Source organism: Palaemon carinicauda, chromosome 5 (assembly GCF_036898095.1).
Source record: "Palaemon carinicauda isolate YSFRI2023 chromosome 5, ASM3689809v2, whole genome shotgun sequence".
Lineage (NCBI taxonomy): Eukaryota > Metazoa > Arthropoda > Malacostraca > Decapoda > Palaemonidae > Palaemon > Palaemon carinicauda.
Window position 1 is genome coordinate 180,175,055 of NC_090729.1, and position 7,500 is coordinate 180,182,554.

The following is a 7,500-nucleotide window of genomic DNA, read 5'->3' on the forward strand; positions in this document are numbered from 1 at the left end:
TTTGAAGAACTATATGCCGAAAATATTGATGACTTCATATTGGTATATCTAGGGCACCTCCGTACCAAATTTCAGGCCATTCGGTTATAAAATATCAGGGTATAGAAGACCAAACTTTACATTTTTGTCGAAAAATAAAAAAAAATAAAAAAAAATAAAATCATTCTAAAGGTATGTATAAAAAATAATCGTAAAACGCAATTGGGTATTTGCCCCTTCGGCATTTGTGCAAAATTTCAGGCCATTTAGCCCAGAAATGGCTGAGATGAATCGACTTGAAGATTTAACAGCAGGAGAAGAAACGGTGAAAGCTCAAAATGTGGATAAATCGCGTATTTTTATACATACATACATATACCAAGGCACTTCCCCCAATTTTGGGGGGTAGCCGACATCAACAAATGAAACAAAATAAAAAAGGGACCTCTGCTCTCTACGTTCCTCCCAGCCTGACAAGGGACTCAACCGAGTTCAGCTGGTACTGCTAGAGTGCCACAGCCCACCCTCCTCCGTTATCCACCACAGATGAAGCTTCATAATGCTGAATCCCCAGAATATAAGTCTAAAAGAGTAGACTCCAGGCCACTGTAGTAAAAAAATAAATTGTTAGATATTTTTTTTTTTTTATTTAAATTCAAAGGTTAACTTTCTAAGGTACATTGATACTTACTGTTTACTTTGAATCTCAGATCAGTGAAAACAACACATTTCCCTCAAAAGGAATGAAATATAACTTCTACGGAAATTGTATTTTCCCTAACATACCAGGAACCACTCTTTGGGATACCTGGAGCTCAGCTAGCTCCCACGACCAAAAATTTTCCCTCCAATGGAGGAAATAAAATGGTTAACAGCAAGGAGGATTTCACATGAAATGAAACTCCTGTCATTGAACGATAAAACGATTTCATACAAAGGCATTGTTTTTCGGTCATACGTTTGGCTTTACATTCTTATTGCTAAGGGTTAATTCAACAATTTTTTAATGCGTATGTATATGTATATAAATACAGTATATATATATATATATATATATATATATATATATATATATATATATATATATATATATATATATATATATATATATATATATATATATGCATGCATGTAAATTATACATATATTGTATATGCACAAATATATATATATATATATATATATATATATATATATATATATATATATATATATATATATATATATATATATATATATATATATATACGTACATATGGATGTGTAGTTAAGAGTGCATTCAATAAAATTCTAAATGATAATACTGAATCCAGTAATAAAAACTGAAGTCAATAATTTCACCCTTTACAGAATTTCAAGTCCCAGAAAAAAAAAGTAATAAAGCATAATTTTTTTCTGTGATACATCGAATATAAAGATACTTTTCGAAAGCATTCAAAGAGAACTTATGTAAACAGTCAAGTTATACAGTTAGCCTCCGACGAAGGGCGGGAAGTAAGAGAGATACATCACTACTTCGTGATCCTTGGAGACTCAATTTTCCCCGCGACTCGATAAACATGATCCCGGATATCTTCATCGCCAGACGATATCTAGCATTGATCCTGAAGCTAACACGCCATCTTTTGCATTTTCATCTTCATGTTGTTGTTGTTGTTATAATGATCATAAACATTATTATTACTTACTTACCAAAAGGCGTCAAAAATGACGTCTAATTATTTAGATATATACTGTATGCTCACACAGAGTCAAACCCTTCCCACCCCCTCCACCTTTCCTAACTACAACTCGGAAGTTTCGGCAATTTGTGGGAGATTGTGGTTTCCAGGTGTACCTCTCGGGGTAACCCCCCCCCCCCCTCTCACCAGGGTATGACTACACTCTCTCTCTCTCTCTCTCTCTCTCTCTCTCTCTCTCTCTCTCTCTCTCTCTCTCCCCAAACCCGAGGGACGGAGAGAGATCGAGTAGGCCTTGTCATATGTCTAGCAATGTCGCCGAGCATGACAGGAGAGAAATTATATATATATATATATATATATATATATATATATATATATATATATATATATATATATATATATTATATATTATATATATTATATATATACACATATATATATATACATATATATACACATATATATATATATATATATATATATATATATATATATATATATATATATATATATATATATATATCCAGACACATTGGTCTTCATTATTTAAGTGAGATTTCTATTATCAATCAGGCACAGAAATCATTTACCTTTAATACCAAACAATTCGAAAGCAATATCCTTAAGAACAGGATTAATCCTACTTAAGGAGACGCTTAATACAATAAACGTCCCTCCGAGATAATCGATTTGCCCAGGAGGCTATCGGGTCCACAAGACCAGGGACGCGTTCTGTTGACAATCCCAGCGAATCATCTATTGGTTTACTGTCAGGAAAGTAGTCCCAAATGACATTCGTTTGCGACCTCCTTTGAGTTAAGAGCCTATTGAACAGCGTGAAATTATACGTCTGCCTTCCGCATGTCATTAGTCAAATGTTTGTTCAACACCCAATTTATCTTTGGGGGGGGGGGTTAGTTAGGGCTTCTAACAAGTACCCCTTTTCTAGAGCTGGCTCGCCGACGAAGCCGAGGCCTCTAATTACGAGGTAGCAGTTGGTAAACACCCTGGAACACACGTTCAATAACACTCGTATATTACGGGTTGTCTTAGTACAAGAGCCCGTGGTTTGCTATAGGCAAGGCCAATATATTATATTGGCCTTGGCTATAGGCAAGGCGCTGTAAAACGAACGAAAACTCGTATTATGGGAGTGGGCATCTATCCACTCCTTAACTAAAACGCCATTTTCAGTTGGAACAATTTAAGGAATAAAACTGGTTTAAAATTCTCTACTAGGAGATATACCTTAAAAGTCTCTGCTAGAAGATTTCCCTTAAAAGTCTCTGCTAGAAGATTTCCCTTAAAAGTCTCTGCTAGGAGATTTCCCTTAGAAGTCTCTACAAGAAGATTTCCCTTAAGAGTCTCTGCTTGATTTCCCTTAAAAGTCTCTACTAGGAGACTTCCCTTAAAAGTCTCTGCAAGGATATTTACCTTAAAAGTCTCTACTAGAAGACTTCCCTTAAAAGTCTCTACTAGAAGACTTCCCTTAAAAGTCTCTACTAAGAGACCTCCATTAAAAGTCTCTACTAAAAGACCTCCATTAAAAGTCTCTACTAAAAGACCTCCATTAAAAGTCTCTACTAAGAGACCTCCATTAAAAGTCTCTGCTAAGAGACCTCCATTAAACGTCTCTACTAAAAGACTTCCCTTAAAATCCTACTTCAATATCAAATATATCAATCTTCCGCTATAAGATAAAGAGCAAGTGTCTGGCTATATATATAAATATATTTCTTTCGTGTCACGCTGAGTGCCAGGGAGGTGAGGGAGTAGTCGTACCCTTATGAGATGGGGTACCCCGGTAGGTGCACTCGGGAACCACAATCTCCCACAAATTTCCTAACCAGCGAGTTGTACGTTAGGAAGGGGGGAGAGGGTGGGAAGGGTTGAATCTGTGTGCGCGTATATATCTATCTAAATATTTTGACGGGTTGAGTACACTGGTACAACATTTCTCTTGCAGGTAGTGAACAACGGCCAATCGCCATTTTGTTCTATTAGAATCCACGAAAGAGAAACTCCTCTCTCTCTCTCTCTCTCTCTCTCTCTCTCTCTCTCTCTCTCTCTCTCTCTCTCTCTCTCTCTCTCGCCCCAAAACCGTACCTTTTCCTAAGCATGCCTCAACGTGTGAACACTACTGCCATGGACTCAGTCCAACCCAGCTCTCCTTCATGCGGGGCTGACGTAAACAGACCGTCAAGAAATTTATGCTTTCATTCTGCACATATGCCACGAACCCACAGCTAGCGTCAGATGCAAACACTGGCGCCAGGACGAGATTGCTGAAACACAAGGAGCAGATAGAAAAGCGAACGTGGATCAAAGATTAATAAGAAACTGATGATATATTACGCGTTTCATCTTTTTTTTTTGTGGGGTAGGGGGAGGTGAATTTCCTATTTCGAGATGGGAATTTAATGCGTATTCCGCGAAGTAATTTACAGCATATTTCGTAAGAGTAATTTGCAACCTTTTTCGCGTCGGTAATTTAGAGCGTATTTCGTTCCGAGAATTTATCGTCTATTACGTGTTGAAATTTACATCCTATTTCGCGTCGGGAATTTACAATTTCTCATTTCGTGTCGGGAAATTACAGCCTATTTTGCACCGGGAATTTACTGCGTATTTCATGTCAGGAATTTAAAGAATCTTTCATGTCGGGAATTTACAGCCTATTTCCTATCGGGAATTTACTGCTTATTTCATGTTGGGAATTTACTGCTTATTTGTGTCGAGATTACAGTTTATTTCGAATAGGGAATGTATTACCTCTTTCATGTCAGGAATTTACAGCCTCTTTTTGTCCGGAATTTACAGCATGTTTTATGTTGGGAATTTACAGCTTATTTTGCATAGGGAATTTATAGCCTCTTTCATGGCGGGAATTTGCAGCGTTTTTCATATATATATATATACATATATATATATATATATATATATATATATATATATATATATATATATATATATATATATATATAAACACACACAGCCGTTACTAGTCCACTGCAGAACAAAAACTTCAGTCGTGTTCTTCCACATGAGTCTGTTTATGTCTGTGTGCCAGTCCACGCCCACAAACTTCCCTAGTTCATCGAACCATCCTCTTCTCTTCGTTTCCATGCTTCTTTTATAATCTCTAGGGACCCATTCTGTTATTCTTGATGTCCATCTATTATCTGTCATTCTCATTATATGTCCTGCCCATGTGCATTTCTTATATAAATTGTCACAATCACGTATGAAGTTATCATGATCATTAAACAGCGACTTCATGAAAGGGTAATATTGTACTTGACCTCAGGCACAACATGAGACGAACAGACACTACAGAGTTGATTTAATTTGTTTTTGTCTTAAAATATTATCTAATTCCACTCGGAAATAAATTCTTGCAAATTGCAATATTTTTTCTACAATCTAATTTTCTTCGTTTTTCATTTATGTTAGAATTTCTAAACAAGTTCAGTGGAGTAATAAAAAGAATGCTGTGGGTTCTTTGAAAGCCTGTAGGCTCTTTTTCTTTCAAACATAACAGACATCCTACTATTAATGCCATCATTTCAATTTTCATTCATCTTATTTTGTAACTCCTACTGTCCACCTCATCTAAACTTTACAATAAATATATCAATCAACCTAGCAAATTAATCCTCTTTGATACCACTAGGCTCCAGATAAATTCATAATTACTGCCATGTAAACAGAGTTTCTGCCAAAACGTAGACCTACAGCGAAGTTAGCATTAAAGTGTTATTTAAATATCTTAACAAATTTGTACACAATTATCATAAAAAAAAAAAAAAAAAAAAAAAAAAAAAAAAAAAAAAACGAAGTGAAGAAATGTACTACACTAGCTTTGCCAGACGGTCACAAAAACACATTAAGTTTCTAAAACTTTTCGTTTACCGCCTAAGACAGTGGTTCCCCTCACGACAGAAATCATACTTCCCCTCAATAAGTAATCCACAAAAAGAAAAAAACATTCAGCAAAGAACATTGATAACAAGATGAAGACCATAACCATATTAATCTTTCTCAATCACACATTCGATTGAAAGTATGAAGAATAAGGAAAGTTTTTTGAGGAAAATGAGAATTTCGTGAAGGGAATTCACAGAATTTTTCCCTGTTGGAACCCTTGGGCTTATAGCATCCTGCTTTTCCAACTAGGGTTGTAGCTTATCAATTAATAATATAATAATAATAATAATAATAATAATAATAATAATAATAATATTGCCTATGTTGAATCGGTGAGCATCCGCAAAACCTAAAGTTTGGTGGCTTAAAAGAAAATATTCTAAAGAAAAACTAATTACTCAAACTATAATTAGATAGTAAGGCAAGATAAATATGCATCTTAAAATAAGGCAGGATGATGCTGATGTAATGATGAATCATAATTAGACGGCTAAGTTGAAAGGGGTTCTTCGGTCCTAATTTTCAATTCTTGGTCCATCGCATAAGCAAAGGCAGTAAACAAATCGCTTTATATCAGCTATCTTTCTGCATTAAGCTCTTCCTCACTCAGTAACATCGTTAAAATTAGGGAAGAGCAACATTTAGAATCTTAAAATGCAATGTTGCAGATCATCATTTAATTAAGCATAATAACTTTCATAAAAAAAACTTTTTTTTTTTTTTTTGACAAAACTCAATTTTTGTTAAACGTAGTCCCCTTCCAGTTTGTCTAATATCTATATTACAAGTGTACGCGACCTGTAAAAAGTGACGGCAAAATATTTACATAGATATGCACACACACAAATTCAACTCTTCCCCTCCCTTCGCCTTTCCTAACTACAACCCACTGGTTCGGCAATTTGTGGGAGATTGTGGTTTCCGAGTGTAGCCTACCTCTTGGGGTATTCATCACACTAGTGTATGACTACTCTCTCTCCCTGCCGCTCAGCGTAACAGGAAAGAAATATATTTATATACACATCCGTAAACTTGCTCTTTATTATATAGGGGAGGGTATCTGTAAGAAAATTTTTAACTTGTCTTTAAGAAACTTTTTAACTAATCTTTTTACTCGGAGATCAAAATTACCATTCATAATTCCTAGTTAGATTATTTAAAGTTTGACTGATTAAACCCTTTAACTGAAATAGGGGAAATTTATTCTTTTATCAATTTGTTGTCCAGTAGATTTTTCTTAGATTTGAAATGAAACAATCATATAAATAAGTTTTTTCTGCAGTAGAAACTAACATGACAGTAAAAAGAAACTTGAAAATATTTGTTTTTCTTCAGTAGAGTAGAAACTAACAAGATAGTATAAAGGAACTTGTTAATAGTTTTTTCTTCATTACAAACTAACAGAATAGTAAGAAGGAACTTGTAAATAAGTGTTTTCTTCAGTATAAACTGACAGACGGTAAAAAGAGGAAATTGTATACACCTAATATGATAAAGTAATAATAAGTAAAATGCTATTTCTAACAAACAATTAGCTAGCACTTTACACACTAAAAAAAACCCTAATGAACTCATTATTCATACATTAATACAAAATCATAATCATTATAAACACGGTCATGAAAAAAAAAGTTGGCTTTCTTTTAGCGCACTGGTTTATACGACGATTAATATAAATTAATATCATCACGCCACTGCCAAACAAATTGAATAAACACATGCTGATGACTCTTTCCTGAAATTTTCATAATTATTTATAAACAAATTAGTAATGTACTCATTAAATTTGTTGTTTTATTTCAGTCAGACTTTCACGGGAACTCCCCATCATTCGTGTCCTAAAATTTGTATAGTATATTTTTACCTTTTATTACCCAAATTTAGTATTGTTGTATGACCCCTGTTTCTACTT

The 7,500-nt window shown here is 34.4% G+C and overlaps 1 protein-coding gene across 2 annotated transcripts in view; it reads right to left on the reverse strand.

Annotated features, from left to right (window-relative positions):
• LOC137641657 (uncharacterized) overlaps positions 1-7,500 on the reverse strand; it is an 83,002-nt gene that overhangs the window by 53,192 nt on the left and 22,310 nt on the right. The gene's annotated exons all lie outside the window — the stretch shown is intronic.